This window comes from Syngnathus scovelli, chromosome 11, assembly GCF_024217435.2.
Source record: "Syngnathus scovelli strain Florida chromosome 11, RoL_Ssco_1.2, whole genome shotgun sequence".
NCBI lineage: Eukaryota > Metazoa > Chordata > Actinopteri > Syngnathiformes > Syngnathidae > Syngnathus > Syngnathus scovelli.
Window position 1 is genome coordinate 10090106 of NC_090857.1, and position 17839 is coordinate 10107944.

Here is a 17839-nt window from a genome sequence, read left to right on the forward strand (position 1 = left end):
TAAAACAGAGAGGAAACGTGTGACGTTAATGCCTCAAGCAAGGATTAGTGGGAGAAAATATCAATATTCGTATTGTGATGTCAGCATCAAATACTGATGCTGTTTTCGCAGATGTTTTCCTTCACTAGGTGCCCTGTGATGTCATTTTCGGTCAAGTGGCAAAATGGTCACTCACTCTAAGATGGGTAGAAAGAGGTGAATTTGCTGCTTCATTCATTTTCCATAATAATACCATGTTTAGATTATTGGAGTTGTAATTTTTTTTTTTTTTTAAGGATAAAAAAAAAAAAAAAAGCAATTACGCTGCCATTGTGCATGAAAATACCAAAGTCCATTTGGCTCCGTTTTTCTGTGCCACCATTATTGTCGAACGTGTAAAGTTACTCCTAATTAAATAAAATCTCCATTGCCGTTACATTTTAAAGGTCACAATTGATTTTAGAGGCGTAAAAATTGAACAGAAACATTGTTGCCCCTGTTAAAAAGTGGAAAAGGTCACATTTGACTCTCACTCTGGATGTGTGACAAAGCACAAAAAACGTACAACCTTGAGGGCTCAAAAGCTAACGTTTGTGTGTGTGTGTGTATTGATGAGAACAACTTTGATTGGTTGCTTCTCAGTTGGCTGTTGTGTACGCCCCTTGCTTTACCACAACTTGACGTAAATTTGCATGTACATTAAGCGCATAGCGGCAATCATCGTCATTCTTAGTCCTGGTAGTCATCGAGAGCTGCAAGTCAGCACCTTCTTTGGTGCTGACTCGCTTCAACTCTCAAAGCCAAACAATTTTGCATAAACATATCAAGGGAGTACCAGCTCATCTATTTTAGCGTCATTAGTCACTCAAAGTATCTTTCATGTTTAATGTAATCATGTTTGCAAGTTCAGACTGCCTTCATTCAAGGTAGAGGCTTTCTAGTGTTACTGTAAATAATTATGCATTGTTGAGAGTCTAAGGCTTAAAATTCCTGGCACGTATGAGGCACAGCAGGCACTTTCTGAGGGGTCACTCAAGTTTCTTGCGTGCGTGTGTGGTGCACAATTATTAGCCCATTTGCATAAACGTACTTTTTTTTTTTAACACATTAGTTTCATTTTGACTAACTAATATGAGAAGTGTTGAATATAGAACAAATTCGTCTTCCTCTAAACACCTGACTATCTTCAGTTGTGCAAATAAGCTGCCCAAGCTTCTGTGTTTTTTTTTTAAACTGGCTTTTGGGGGTTTAAGTTAATAGAATTTACATTTAGTTATGCAAGGGTGGACTTTGATGATTTTTATTTATTTTTGGGTGGGCTTTGATGATTTTTGTGTGTGTCTATGCATCTGCGTGTGTGTGTGGACAAGTGTATGCAAAGGGTTTTGGGGGTGCAGTCTATTTAGAGCTCGCCCTGTGGGAGACGTCTCAGTCCAACCAGAAGGGCGGGAGGGCGTGGGAAGACCTCCACGGAGTCCACGCTGTCATTTGCAGCATGAGCGCACTTGTATGTGCCATCCTAAAAGGGAAGTAAGTATTTTGGCACCAAAATAAATATTCAGGTGTGCTATTTTAAGCAGTTCTTTATAGTCAGAGGGAAGATTTTACCCACTTCCTGTAGCCTTCCTCAGAGGCTTGCTGTTAGTGGGACAGAGGAGTTGAGAATGGAGGTGGGCCTGAACCAGGGATCAACTCTAAACCCTTTTTTCTTTGCAATGGTGGGTAGGCTGACATGAAATTAGACTGGAATCCCCTTGGACTATGATGTTGGTAGAAGATATTGTGATTAGGTGAAGGAACTTTTCAAAAGGTGGAGGCATGCGCTGGAAAGGAGAGCATTTGAGATTAGCGAAAGTAAAATGGAATAAAGGTGTATGAATGGGGGGTGGGGGTGAGGCTACGGGGAGAAAAGATAGTGAGGGCAGAAGACTTTAGGATTAACAGTTCAGAGCAATGGTGAGGAGGTGAGGAAACGGATTAAGCAGGTTGGAGCAGGAATTTCAGGTGTGTTACGTGATGGGTCTCTCTATGGCTTAGTTTGAAGGATGAGCGACGAGCAGTCCCTTGATCAAAGGGATATTTTTTCATGTATTACACAAACCCAAATAAATCTTCAAAGCACGATGATAAACAGCCATCATTTGTATTCCACAACAAATAGGGGGGGGGGGGCAGCATAAAAAACAAAATATGAAAAAATATTGGGGGGGGGGGAAGAAAGATTTTTGAATATGCAAATATTTTTGTTGTAATATCACCAATCACCACTAGTAGGCAGACATTGCTTAGTTGTGCTTACGCTGAGTCTTATACAGCCCTAGTGGGTATGCAGTACAATAATAACCATTCGAAACTGGAGAAATCAACTTCCAAAGAAATGCTGCAGACTGTTGCTAGGCAGTACGAATTGTCAAAAATGGATTTTACGAATTAATGCTGACGTAAATAGTTAACAGTAGAAATACATGACTAGAATCTCTTCTCTCTTCATTAGCAACTGAGTATTTTTATTGTAGTTTAGTTTTCTTGCACAAGAGTAACTTGACATTAAAATGTTACTTCAGATCTCTTATTAAATATTATTTAATAAAAACCTCTGTCATCTCTGTTATGGAAATGTCTACTATCGTTGCTCCCTCCCAACCAACCCTCTTCCTCCTCCTCAAAGTGTTGCTTTTCTTTCAGCGTCTCATAATGCCTCCGCTGAGGTGCGTACAAGAGGGAAAAGCCCAAGCTTTACCCTCCACATTGCCTTCAGAGTCACGCACTGGAGCCGAGTGGCACCAGTATCCGAAGGATACCGCAGGACATCCGGAGCAGAACCCAACACTACCCCTTGTGAGTACAACATCATTGTCTAAGCGAGCACTTTTATTTTAAATTGAGATTTCTTCTTTTTTTTTTGTTTATTCAAATGAGATGGCTGCATTTGACCCTTTTAACTTTTTCAAATTGAAATTTGTGTTGATGATCAGCTTTAATAATTCCATGTTATTTTTTTATCATCAGCACTGCAGTATTTAACTTGCCTGTTTGGCTCAGTTAACATACTTTAGATAAGTACATAATATTTGTCTTTCCTACTCATCCAAATCCACATTTACCATATGGAAAATTTCAAAGAGGCTAAATGTTTTATTTTTATCTCTTTTTCCTGGGGTTGGCTGGTGACCAGTCCAGATTGTACTCTAGCCCCCAAGTCAGATTGGATACTCTCCAGTTCACCCACAGCTGTAAAGAGGACAAATTCCATAGAAAATGGATGGAATCATGAATATAATTTTTTTGAAGAGACAGAGGGAGTGGTCGGTGGGAACTTGTGGAAAGACAAGATTCTATGACAACATAAAGTCTCCCGAGAGAGAAACGAAAACACACAAAAGTCGCTCATGTGTTCTATTCAAATGCCACTCCAAAATTGGGACTAGCTCATAGTAAGAGCATGTGTCTTTTTTCCCCCCACTGTTTTCATCATTTGGCAGATTTAACCACAAAGAAAGAAAAATTGCACATTGTCAACTGTAGGTTAAACATGATCACCAAACAATCCCTCGCCATTGTGCTACCTGCACACTGATGCTAACATGGCTAATATGGTGTCTACCACATGAGTTTGAATACATTCTATCATGGTGGCTGCTGCTTTGCTTTATCTTATTTGATCTTCTGGCTAATTTTTGGAATAACTTTTCTAGCTGGTGCCTGCACCTGCAGAGTTTCATTCACTAGACAACATGTGGTCCTGTTCTATTTTAAAACTTGTAATCCCATTCTATAGTTTTGTCACGGAAAATCCAGCTGGAGTTATTATTGAAGAGTGATGTGTGCAAAATTCAAACATCTCCGGGAGTTTGGTGTCTCTGGAGGGTTTCAGTTTGGTGCTGAACTCAATTAGTATTGTTTGGTCTTGGGAAGGTCCATGTGTAATTGAACTCTACTTGAATTACTCCGGGAATATTCCTAATGTCGAGTAGTATTGTCGTGATGTATGAAAATATTAGACTGACTACCTCTCGGGGCTCAGCGCTAGTATGGAAAGAGCCGTTGAGAACATCCATCCATCCATCAATCCATTCATTCTCTGTACTGCTTATCCTCACTATTAAGAGAAATCGTATCAAATGGTAAATTCCACCTTGTACATCAAGTCCAATATCCTGATGCCATTGAGTTCATGCACGTTCATCTGACATTTCCAACTTTCTCAGCTGTCTTGAATGACGCATAAGCAAATCCTACTTAACCCATTTCCAGGAAACCATGTGCAGGGTTTTATTTAATCGTGTTAGTTTATGTTGTGAGCACTTTGGTTTGTAGTATATACTGTATTTACTAGATTCATTCCAACAAACAGGATCGTTGGTGGAGAGATTGTAGGGGCGGGGGTTGCGGTGAGCGTTTTGTGGCAGCCGTGCATTAAATCATTCTTTACTTCAGCACAATATCAGCTTGATCCATCTCTTACTCCGTATAGCTCACCCCCACTTTTCATCTACTGGTGGTCTTGATTCTATTTCATGCTGTAGGTGGTTTATCTATCTCACCAGTCAGATAACAATTCAAACGCTAGTGTTTTCTCTGACTTGCTTCGTACTCAGAAAGGAATTCAGCGAAGTAATTTTCCGTAGTTCCTTGTTACATTGTTTATAAGGTGCCACGACAGAACATTAATCGACACAGTAGAAATGGAAAGTAGGTTTTGAAGAAGTGCAGCACATCTATTAGAAACAGTCAAGTCAAAATGGTTGACTTCAAATTGGTTTTATAACATGGATCCTTTGGAGTTTTTTTTGTTCATTCTGATCTGAATGTTTTTATAAAAATTCTTGGGGTTAAAATTCGAAATATACTTCAACTTTATGCTTTATATGCTCGGAGGGTGCTGTTACCACTTGGTACGCTAAAATGAAATCAGCACTCACCCCTTTTATTAGTAAAGAATGAAAGGACCTGCCATTTTCTTAGTATACGTTTGAAGGAGTGAACGGAAAAATGGTGTTCAGTCAGTGGAAATTGCCCCTGAGAGCAAATAACTTTACCATGCTAATGCTGCGTCCACACAGCAGCCATTAAAGATACAATCAACGACCCCCATGCACCCGCTGCACCGCGCCGTTGGCCTGTTAGCTCGATCGCAGCCGAAACCAATGCTGCTCCTGACAAGGCGTCCGCTCTAGGTGGACTAACTCTACGCTGCCTGACCTGCAGAATGATCCCAAAATAGTGCTTTGCATGCAAGTTGACTAAGTTCATTCTTTGTTAATTAGCCACTGTTAATGAAATCAGCTGGAAAAAAAAAGATGGTCACATAAAATGACTCTCAGCAGGTCATAACAGTGCAATCGCTAATGATAATATAAACAATGTAATTGAATTTTTATTTCTAAAGACATTAAAAAAAATCACATTCCAACTAAATATAAGTGAAATTGGCGCTGAACTAAATGGATCTATTTTATTTTCCATTACAGTGAAAAATGAAAGCAGACTTTCTTTGATGCCTGTCCCAATTTTTGTTTCTATGTCATATATCCGTCTTCTTTGGTGTGATATTCTAACGCTTGGCCTGAGGTGTGTGGTAACTAAAAAAAAAACTGAATTCCTGACTTTGACAACAAGCTCAAGGGGGCAAACTTTCACAGAAGTAACCTGTTTGAACTAGTGCAGGTGAATCCAGTACTTGGATGTACAAACCTTTTCCAGTGAAGGCAACATACTGAAACCCCCCACAAAAAAAGGTTTTGAAAGTCATGTTGCAAATGAATCAGAGTAAAGTGATATCTTGTGACATTGTTAAATTTTTCTCAGTATCAAAACATTTAAACATTTTCATACTTTCTCATAGGCTTTTCATATAACCTGTATTAAGTTTCATGTGAATATTTCATATTTCATAATCTCAATAGCCTTCTATGGTGTGTATTGCGTAACGTTAATACAGTAAGTCAGCATTTGTAAAAAGTGGGATAAACACAAGCGTGCAGAGTGCAGACATTTTCTCGTGTGCCTGTAAGCGTGACTTCTATTTAAAGATGAAAAGTTAGCCTGCAGCTAACCGCACTTTGTGCTGCACTCTTGAGCTGCTAAAATGCTAGCAGCCCAGTGGCCGTGTCATTTGTATGGCCGTATTATTCAGCGACATAAAAGCGGCCATGCTGGGTGAGAAAAGAAGTTGACCACCGTTTACTGTGTGCACATCAAAAGAGAGGTGGAGAAGACCCTGGACTGGTTGCCAGCCAATCACAGCACACAATATATTCCAATTCATTCATGAGCTGTATTTAATTTTACATTACATTGGTGTTGTGACCCTGAGATTAAGTTGACTGTCATTTGGTCTTCAGATAATATATGCGGCTTGACACAGCCCCAAGGTGACTTCTTTTCTTAATGGTGGCGCATCCTCCACTGTCGCATAAAAAAAGTCAGGCGTGGTTAGCTAAATCCTCAAGCGAACTATCAAAGATCTATTTGCTTATGGGCGGTGGCTTGGAATAGACTTCTTTTCACGGTTAGGTAACATAGCTGATAACATAGCTGAACTTTAACCTCTGATCACTTGTTGATATAACGCTGATGAATATATATGCACATCTACATATAGTAAACAATGTTCCCCTAATCGCATTTACACCGAAATGTTTGGGTAGCGTATCTACTTTTACTTCCCTGCAGTATTTATGAACTCTGTGGTAGATAGCGATAAATGGATAACAGTAAGAGAAAACGGAAAACCTTTCTGTTATTGCCACATTTACTCCACAATGTACATTTACTGCTGTGTATTGGTTGAAGCAGGGAAGCAGGCAAAGTTATAATTTACAGGAATAAAGTTAAAGTTAAAGTCCCAATGATTGTCACACACACAACTGGGTGCGGTGAAATTTGTCTCTGCATTTAACCCATCCCCGAAGGGAGCAGTGGGCAGCAGCGGTGCCGCGCCCGGGAATCATTTGGTGATCTAACCCCCCAATTCCAACCCTTAATGCTGAGTGCCAAGCAGGGAGGCAATGGGTCCCATTTTTATAGTCTTTGGTATGACCCGGCCAGGGTTTGAACCCACAACCTTCCAGTCTCAGGGCGGACACTCTACCACTAGGCCACTGAGCTGGCACACATGTAATAGCACATACATGCAAGAATACATACATAACGGTTAAACTATTCTGTGCACCGAGTCAATATTTGCGCAGAGCTCTTGCTGCTAGGTGTTCAGAAAACCGTCTTTAAGCAATGTCATAATAATGTACATATTTAGATTATATGAATATTTTTAAGTCAATGTGCTTTAACGTCAGTTCAACGAAGTAAAAGGATTCTGTGAATTTTGCTTTTTGAATTTGACACAATTTGGTAAAAAAAATTAGTTTCAATGATTTATTTTTTAAAAGTATGTTACTTAGCTGCTCTCATCCGAAGTGTAAAACACAACGTATTATTGCTTGAAGGCAAGTCAATCATGAGTCATGTGTCAAAGATCCATATGATAAACCCGTGATTACGCCTCACAATAATTCCAAAATGCCTTTGGGCCGTATGCAGCATATGGCGTAAGTGTTAAAAATAAATCTAGCGTTTGTTGGGAACTGGCAGATATTAGCTCGTCGAGGTGTGAAACAACGACCAACGTTGGTTTTCGTGAGGTCGGCCTCTAAAGTGTCACGCCACGGGACCATGAGTGAATATTTTACGGACTGCGCTGTCTTGGTAACGACAGACTTGAGTTGCATAAGAAATACTATGTATTTACAATAATAGATTGATGACATGGATTAGTGATGCCAATATATTCTGTAGTTATGATCTGGCTATAATTAGATCACATGTTGCATCCTTTTCTGGTATGAAAAAGTTAGCTTATGAATTTTTAGCATGAGTTGGAACAGTTTGTTTTTTCACATCGGTGGGCTCGTCGGCAAGTTAGCGCACGAAGCGATACTAATGAGTGCTTGGAATCTGGCCAAGCCCACCAACACTTATTAAGACCCTCGCTCAGGGTCAGCAAGAGCTTTCTCCACTTCTAAATAAGTTGCTCTATGCTTATTCTTCTGGTCTTGTCTTGGCTTCATCTACCACCTCTCGCTATCTTCTGCCTGGATCCACCCGCTCATATATTCACCCCCCACCTTGTCACCTCCCTCACTTTGCTGCAGTGCGTCCTCCTCCTTCTCCTCTTCATCCTCATCCTCATCATCTCCGTCATTATCACCAGCAGGCACATTAACATCTACATAACTTCATTTTAACGCGGCTCCCCTTTCTCCCCTGTCCTTCCTTTTCTTAATTCCCTTTGTGTGTGCTGTTTGTTCTTGCGTTGCCGTTTTTTTTTTTAACATTAGCCTCCTGTCTGCTTTTCATGTGTGATCATCGCCATGAGAAATCGTTAATTCATCCTCCTCCTCCTGTGATGAGCTAGTGAGTTGTTCCGAGGGAGACGATGCCCTTGGTGTGACCGTGAGAGAGGAGCAAAGAGGGAGCGAGAGCGATGCATGAGCTAAATCTCTGCAGTAGCAGGCTCGTGAGCAAGCAAGTTTTTTTTTCTCTCGGCTGCTTGTTGGTATATGCAAATGTTCATATCAGAAGGGATGGAGCAAACCAGAAGAAAACGGGAGCAGCACTATAGTTGTATTTTTTCCACTACTTAATCCATTTTATGCATCTTTGAAGCAGGTTAGAGGCACCTGAATTTTATCTTGGGCCTGCACAATATGGATTTTTTTTTGGGTTGATATTGAAATCGGCAGATTGATTAATTAAATATATGATGGATAAAGTTTTTAATAAATAATAAAAAATGTTGCTACCGTAATGCTTACAACAACAAAGATATGAATTACAGGCAGAGTATTTGACTGTTTTACAAAACTCAATTGTTCTGTTTTAGTTGAACTTTACAACAGAGAGAGTCCTAATATTGCAATATATTAATGCTTAAAAAAAAAAAAAAAAAAATGTCAAAATATTTTCAATTTTGTCTGAATTTGAAACAGTTAATAACCACTGATTAAATCAGTGGGCCCTAATTATGACTGTAAACTCGCTAGACATTTTCCAATTGGGCCATTGTGGTCATATGTTCCTGCTTCTGTCTTTTATCTGGCGACATCCTCGACTGAATTGACCCTTTTTGAATAAAAATGTACGATAATGTCATAACTTTAGATGACCGGGCCTCTTCTCTTATTATTCCTCTAAAAATGTCACTCAGGATTAGGACCTGTGTTTCTCTGTCTTCTGCTTAATTCTGACATCACAGCGTTTGATATTACACATAATAGATGTAAATTGGCTGGATTTAAAAATCGAGCACTAAGTAACACATTGAACTACTGAAGGATTTTTTTTTGCAGCACTGCAAAAAATATGAGCTCAGGTTATGCACAGTTTGTTGTTGAACTTTTAATAGTCCAATCTCTTTGAACAAGTACAGAATTAGTCTGTGCTGCTTACGGCACGCTCATGTGTAGCACTCCATGTCGCCTGTGCGAGCTAACGTTTCTCGGTGCCAGGCAAATCAGTTGCATAGCAACAGGAACTTTTTCAAGAACAAAAAAAATCTTTCGGCACAAGTGCAGTGCAATGAGATATGGAAGGATGAGCTCCTTGAACTTTTTCCTAGTCAATGCACTAAATATATATAAACTTGAAGGAGACATATTGTGCATTTGCTGTATTGCTAAAATGTCAGCATGAACCTTTTTAGGATATAATTTCACATGACATGTCATTGTAATTGTGACCCGCAATGCATTTCCAAACACTTGCGACTCGAACTGACTTGATACCTCCCACCCTGTGAAAGTAGTGCCACAAACATGGCAACGACTTGGTGTGTAAATGTCACATTGTTTGCGCCACGAGTAATGGAGATGACATTTTACGCTTGAACGTGTGGCTGCTATTATTTTATTTTTTTCGGAGAGGGGGGGGCAATTTTGCTGCCTGATGGCGCGCACTCTAAAATGCTGCACTCTTTACTGCGAAGCAAGAGTGGCGACATGAGTATGGGAACCAAATAAATGTTAACATCGAGTCATCAAATTGCTCATTAAAATTGGTAAAAATGTCAGTCGGTCATGAGCTGCCAGGTAAAGCCAGCTGTTATGACGCAGTGTAAAATGTTATTGGCTTTTACCAGGGTTATTATAGCTTTGGATTTTTCATTACAGTTGGTGTTTTATTTTGTTTTGATATTTTCTTTTTTAAATTCACTAAGTTTTAAATAGTTTTTAGAGAAAGTTTGTCAGAATTATTTTTTAATTTATCTATTTTTCTTTCCTTCTTTCTTTCTTCATTTATTTATCAATTTATTTATTTTAGAGGTGTTTCATCTTAGTTGAGTTTTATTATTAGTTTTAGCATTAGTCTTAGTCTGCAGGAAGATGTTATCGTTAATCATTGCTAGCTATCAATATGAGCCCACTGGTACTGACATGGCAATCAAATAAAAATTTAAGATGCTTTTGGGAATAATGTACATCATTATCCAGTCCTCCTCTTTATTTAATTGCTCAATATATTTCACAGTAGATTTCAATACGACCAGCCCAAAAGATGATTTGTCTCTGCTGCAGTCATCTTGGAAGTTGACTTTTAGTTTTATCTAAATTTATTGGCACCCTGTGGCTTTTTGATTTGTGATTTAGATGATGCGCTTTGGATGCTGCAGTGTGATAACTTGCGTTTGAGCACATCACAACTTGCTTAACATCTCATTAAGTAACTACACTCTTTCTTTGTGGATGTACTCTTTCTATTTGCTTAATAGATCTTCCTCTGGAAAAACAGGCGATTCCCTCTGCCAATATTGTCTTTTAAGTGTCTGCTAACTTTCCTCTCCTTTGTCTCTTTTACAAATGACGAGTCATTGAGGATTCTTCTGGAGCGAATAGTTTTCTTGAGGGACAAGACAAGGGGTTGATATTCAGTTGGCATTAAATACTTTGTGAATTTGTGGGGTGGTAAGAGATGTAAAGAACACAGAAAGAAAAATATTCACAAAGAATATAGTTTATACCAATGGGTTCTCACATCCTATTCATTTCATCCAGTGCAATTGCAGAACATATTTTGGAGGCAGACAGGCTTTGAGAGAAAGTAGTAGAGAATCTAACAAAATCTGATATGATCGTATTTTTCATTTTATTGGATACATTTTTATTGTATGTACTGAGCTTCAATGTTTTCCTGCCTTCCCTGTCTGTTTCCAATTCTGATGCCACTGGGCTGTCCTTGGGGTTGGAAGTTCTCCATGACCTGCCCCCCAAAATAGTGTGAGGAACATATGAATTAATTAATCATTTTAAGTGGAAGGTTATACTGCTGGGAGCCATCTCATTAACGTCACACGTGCACTTGCATAGTCAGACGCAGACAGAAGCGGTTTTATTTTACTACAGCACTTAGGAAATGGTTTGAGGCTTGAGCAATTAATAAGGCTAATGGTTATTGGCCGGTAGCTAGTAGTGATCAGTGTTGGAGATTTATCCACAAGATAAACACAGCACTTAACAGAGAAAATGGATTCTAAACTTGAGTGTTGTGTGTGTGTGTTTGCGAAATACATACATGGTATAGAAACAACAAAAAGACAATAACATTGAAAACAATCCCCTTTATTTATTAGTATTTTTTATTTTATTATTATTTATATTACAACTTTTTTTATATAATTATTTGACGAGGGTTCAGGCAACAACCAATCACGGCTCAACTTGCTAATGTCACATGACCGAACCCATTGTTGGGTTACCTGGGTTCTCAGCGCATGTGATGTCAATTTCAGTCGACAGAAAGTGACAAAATATGTTTGTTATTAAAGGTACATGAAAAATAATGAACATAGGAAATGAATGATTTTTTTTACTGCTGAAAATGGCTCAACAAGCACATTATCCCTTTAGACATGTATCATCTTTGAAAACGATTCTGAAAAGAAACAGACAACTTCATCAATAAAAGATACGACTATCGGCATAGTCTTCAAGCTGTGCAGAAAGTACAAAGTGTAACAGATGTACCTTGGCCAGCAAGCTTCCATTATTGATAGGAGTCAAGAATAAAAAGACACACAGGTAAAAATAAATGTTGCTTTGAGGCTGTTATACATTTTTCATACAGCTCTGGTCATGGATTTGATGCAGGTATCCTTAATGAAGTGGCAAGCGAAGGCTATGGCCTAACATACTGCAGATGCCCGGACCACCCGCACCTGGTGGTACCTGCAGCGCTAGGCTGCGTGTCCTCTCCTGCTCTTCCTCGCAGCTTTTTGGTGCACTGCAGTTCTGGAATCTTTCAGACTGCGCTGCATTGATATTCAAAGCCTGTGTCTGATCCCCATCACTGCTCTCCTTCCCTCTCTCTTGCTCTCACTCTTTAGGTCGTTCTGTCTTTTCCTGTAATGTCCAAGTTAAATAGTCTTAACAGCTGTTCTGTAAAACTAACGCTCTGCTTGAATCTCACTTGGAGTACTCTCCGACTGAGTCAACTATTGCTTCTCTGTGTGACAACTTTACAAAACTCACTGAAAATGTTAGATGGTGGATTTCTGAAATATCGGGAATTGTCGTAAGTTGGCATTCAATGGGTTTTGTATCGTAACGTTTGGCTGCTTTGTTCCCGCAACGAAAAATCTTCAGTGACTTTGACAACTTGGTGTCAGCCGTGTTTAACGTAAAGTATCTTCTCACGGCTGATGTGGCTCTTGCTCCTCTTGCCAGGTTATGTCAGACTGCTAAGGCGGTACTTGTGGTGTCGCATCAGAGTATTTTCCAAGTACAAGCGCAGACAACACACCAGTGCATCCCTAATTGCCCTATCATGCTCCACAGTCTCTACTTTACTGCTGCGTGCCCTCAATCTCCAAACACAGAAGATCCATGTTCTCCTCCATTATTTCCACAGCATGCCTTTCTTGACGTTTCCAACAATTATATCAGAGCCCTGGACATGTCTTGGAGGCTGACTTCTTTACTGATAGCACATTTCCAGTTTTTGGCATTTGACCTTTTCAACTGGAGCATAATAATGCAATGAGTCCCAAGTAAGTGGCTTCAACCTGGAGGGACTGAAATGGACTCTACCCTCATTAGAGTCTGACCTCTTTCTCTTTGCCCTTTTTTGCCTTCCCACCATCTCATCCCATCGTCAGGTGGAATGTTTTTTTAAGGAACAAAAAAAACACCTTGTCGCAGACACACACATACACACACACACACACACACACACACACACACACACACACACACACACATCCTTGTTAACCTCCCTCTGCAGGACCCAACTTAATTTACCGAGTTCTGGGGTCCACCCTTTCTAGTGGTCCAAGAACTATGAAAAAAATCAGGCAACTCCCAAAAAAAATCTTGTTACTAAAAATCACTTTCAATAAACACAATTTGAAACTTTTTTTTCATGTCAGTTTTTCAGTCATATCTGGGGCCTGTTTCTAACATTCCGGCTTTGCAGGGTCCACCTTTACACACATGAGATTTTTAGTCAGTTATGGGGATCGCTTTTAATATTTCAACCTTAAGAGGTCTACCTATACACACATTATTTTTTTAGCCAGTTATGGAGCTTGCTGTTAAGATTTAAGACTTGTTAGGTCTGCCTTTATAAAGAGGATCTATCAAGTTCAACCCCAACCCTAATCTAACCCAAACATGCATTTGTGTGGACTTAATCATTTGAGAAAACCTAAAAATTTTGTTAGTGTTATTAATACTTTCATCTGGCTAAATATACTAGATATACATTGAAATGTGCATTCTAAAATACATTCTGAAGTCTTTATTCAGATTCTGGTCCATTTTCCTTGGTCACAGTCTTAATATTCTTCAATTTGTTCAGTCATATTGGTACATTTTAAAATATTTAAATTCTGCATTTTAGCTAACTATAAATACACAGGATTTACAAGTAATAATTGTCGAGTCAAAATTTTAAATGGACACATTACAAATGTAGCCAATGAATAAAGGAACTTATTTAATCTAACATTTACGAACAGGAGAAGTGGAGCATAAAAAAAATCACAAACAAATAGTGAACAAATGGTGAAACAGGACCAGCCATGTGTTTCTATCTCTGTTAAGGGAAGCTGTTTCACTCATATTTTCTCCTCATGGTGGTTATTCTCTTTTTGACAAAGTACTTAACAGCTCGGTGCTTGTGGTTCTGCAGCAATGCATCTCTCGCAGTCAAGCTTACCAGGAACCTGATTTGTCAATATATACTTCCTTGAATGTTTATTTACTGCAGCACATTCCTCTGGGGTCCAGCTTCTTTTCACAACTTTTCCGTTACCTAAGGGCATAGGAAGAGCACTTTTTAGTTTACAACTTAATTAGAACAAAATTGCATAAAGAATACATTCACTTTATGTACAATTATCCGACAATATAATTCAAATGAGATATTTTATAACGTCAACTATCTTTGTCAACAGTGATGAGCCTACAATAGACATAAGTAAATCAGTTAATATCTGAGATATTAATCCGGTCATTTAAGTTGCTAGGTGGTCTTCAGTGTCAGCTGTTTTGATATTAACAAAATTAAAAATAGATGCACAAAAGGGTAACATTAGAATGCCCCCAGTTTTGGTGGTGGGGGAAAGAGGTCTCTCATTTTCTTGATTACTTTTAAGCAGTTTTGCATTTGACCAGAATGTCACTGCTGGTAGATGAAGCAATTCCTGGACCCTACAGAGGTTGCACAGGCAGTCAAACTCCACCAAAAACCATTAAGAACAGATACAAGTTGTTGCAAAATCAGGGAAAATAAAAAATAAAAATCAGAGAAAAACTTTTTTCAGCCAGTGTTTTACATGTATGGGGAATTTGTTTTGATAACGTGCTACACATGGACAAACAAAGATGATAAAAGTAAATTTGGAAATATATAGTGTGTAAAAAATTAAATGCAAGCTGTATAAGAATGGTATCTGCCTTGGTGTGACAATGTGTGAATTTGCATATTCACTAATAGGTTAATCTAGAGCAATTTTTCTTTCTCTCTTTTGAGGTAAATGTGTCATGTATACATTACCTCTATTTAAAAATAGATGTAAACAAACATCTCACATATAATCAAGGTTAGCAATGACCTGTAACTCACATGAGAAAGGATGGGTCAATTTTCATTTTATGACAAAATTCAAAAGTTTAGACCTTACATGTCTAAGAAAAAAAGTCAAGTGGTGTTTAATATATCTTGCTTGGGTCATCTAAATCTTAGTAAGCAGCATATGTGAGGATAATTAGATACTGATACAGTAGTAACAATTGGGCAATTTAAAAGCAACTGTGATAAAGTTATATATTGAAAAGGATTACTCTAAACTCACCTCCCTTTTTGGCAGACTTTTCATTACTTGGGCCACGAGATGCGGAGGTACAAGAGGTCACTTCTATCACTTCTGGGATCAGCCCATCTGAAATGATGATTTTTAAGTACAGAAAAAAAACACAGTATAGCAATATTCTAAAACAAAAATTAACTGCACCTGTATAAGAATGCTTGGTCAAATTTAATATACTCTTGTTTTGAGCAGATTGATTTGCAGAGGTACAGAGCAGTCCTTTTGGGAATCATTGTCAGTATCATCACTGTCTGAGTAGTCCACTTTGAGAAACTCCTTTGATAATTGATAGCTCTATGGAGGGAATTAAAAGAAATGTGTTGTTAGTTTCTGCAAGCTACTCTTATATGCTGTATTAATATAAAGACTAGAATTTCTTTGCTCAAAATAATTAAAATTTCTGTCCAATATCTTAACTGGTAGACGACCGGTGCTGTACACATCCTCTGAAATATGCCAAAACCTTATATCACAGGAAATTTTACATATAAAACATGGAAAAGGCTCCAAAATTTACAACAAAGAAGCCACAAGAAACCATATTTCAGAAATCTGTTATTATGTGAGTGTGAATGATTGGCTTGGTTGGAATAACCAAGACAACTTTAGATCCATACGGAGGGCCCCACAAGTAGCCATCACAAATCTGTTATGTGTGTGTGAATGATTGGCTTGGTTGGACACCCATGGGCGCATGTTTCAACAATCCATCTATAGGTGTGTGTGCCACTGGTTCGTTTGGGCTCTATGAGGAGAACCACTAAAACCGTGTGATCCAATGGTTGGCTGAATGCTGTTTAAGGTACCTTCTGACTAAAGAACAGCTTTCCAACTAAAAGCTGTAAACTAAGAGAACAAGAAAAGGTCTACAAAGTTTATTTCTTACAACAAAGTCTAAATGAATGTTACCTGTTGGCTGGCATCTTGTTTGATGTTATCATCAGGGTCAGAGTCCTGCCAAGTTCTGGCTGATTCAGGCAGCGCACCATCAACAGGAGCCTGAGAGCCTGTCACCTGGAATTAAAACCACAAATAACTTACCAACATCATACAGACACCACAAATGACAGACTCAAGACCTGTATAGTTAAATCATGTGAAGTTAGTCCCCAAAACCAAACAAGCTTTTCTAACTAAAGTGTTCCAGTCAGACCTGATGTCTAATCAGGTCCTATAACAGCATCTTTATGGATGTAGTGGAGCATCCTTGAGCATGACACTTTAGCCGTTTAACTGTTGAGGATGTGTGGAACTATAGCTGTAATATAATCAGCCTCCATAATGTCCATAACCAAAATATGATCTAAAAACATGAGACAACCTTCGATCCATACGGAGGGCCCCACAAGTAGCTATCAGAAATCTGTTATTATGTGTGTGTGAATGATTGGCTTGGTTGGAATAACCAAGACAACTTTAGATCCATACGGAGGGCCCAACAAGTAGCCATCAGAAATCTGTTATTATGTGTGTGTGAATGATTGGCTTGGTTGGAATAACCAAGACAACTTTCGATCCATGCGGAGGGCCCCACAAGTAGCCATCAGAAATCTTTTATGTGTGTGTGAATGATTGGCTTGGTTGGACACCCATGGGCGCATGTTTCAAATATCCATCTATAGGTGTGTGTGCCACTGGTTCGTTTGGGCTCTATGAGGAGAACCACTAAAACCGTGTGATCCAATGGTTGGCTGAATGCTGTTTAAGGTACCTTCTGACTAAAGAACAGCTTTCCAACTAAAAGCTGTAAACTAAGAGAACAAGAAAAGGTCTACAAAGTTTATTTCTTACAACAAAGTCTAACTGAATGTTACCTGTTGGCTGGCATCTTGTTTGATGTTATTATCAGGGTCAGAGTCCTGCCAAGTTCTGGCTGGTTCAGGCAGCGCACCATCAACGGGAGCCTGAGAGCCTGTCACCTGGAATTAAAACCACAAATAACTTACCAACATCATACAGACACCACAAATGACAGACTCAAGACCTGTATAGTTAAATCATGTGAAGTTAGTCCCCGAAACCAAACAAGCTTTTCTAACTAAAGTGTTACAGTCAGTTCTGGATGTCTAATCAGGTCCTATAACAGCATCTTTATGGATGTAGTGGAGCATCCTTGAGCATGACACTTTAGCCGTTTAACTGTTGAGGATGTGTGGAACTATAGCTGTAATATAATCAGCCTCCATAATGTCCATAACCAAAATATGATCTAAAAACATGAGACAACTTTCGATCCATACGGAGGGCCCCACAAGTAGCCATCAGAAATCTGTTATTGTGTGTGTGTGAATGATTGGCTTGGTTGGAATAACCAAGACAACTTTAGATCCATACGGAGGGCCCCACAAGTAGCCATCAGAAATCTGTTGTGTGTGTGAATGATTGGCTTGGTTGGACACCCATGGGCGCATGTTTTAACAATCCTTCTATAGGTGTGTGTGCCACTGGTTCGTTTGGGCTCTATGAGGAGAACCACTAAAACCGTGTGATCCAATG

The 17839-nt window shown here is 39.0% G+C and overlaps 1 protein-coding gene and 1 long non-coding RNA gene across 3 annotated transcripts in view; one reads left to right on the plus strand and one right to left on the minus strand.

The window, feature by feature from the left end:
* The first annotated feature begins 2660 nt into the window (after window positions 1-2660).
* The window catches only part of atp2b2 (ATPase plasma membrane Ca2+ transporting 2), a 73939-nt gene continuing 58760 nt past the window's right edge, over window positions 2661-17839 (plus strand). Inside the window, exon 1 of one of the 2 annotated variants that reach the window (XM_068652298.1) lies at window positions 2661-2817. The gene's annotated coding sequence lies outside the window, so the exon portion shown is untranslated. The remainder of the gene's footprint in view (window positions 2818-17839) is intronic. The other variant, XM_068652301.1, reaches the window with a different exon arrangement.
* Window positions 13330-16360, minus strand: LOC137840766 (uncharacterized). The gene is made up of 3 exons (XR_011087782.1): window positions 16253-16360; window positions 15329-15637; window positions 13330-14286 (listed from the first exon to the last, which is right to left on the minus strand). It is a non-coding gene; the product is annotated as an uncharacterized lncRNA (long non-coding RNA).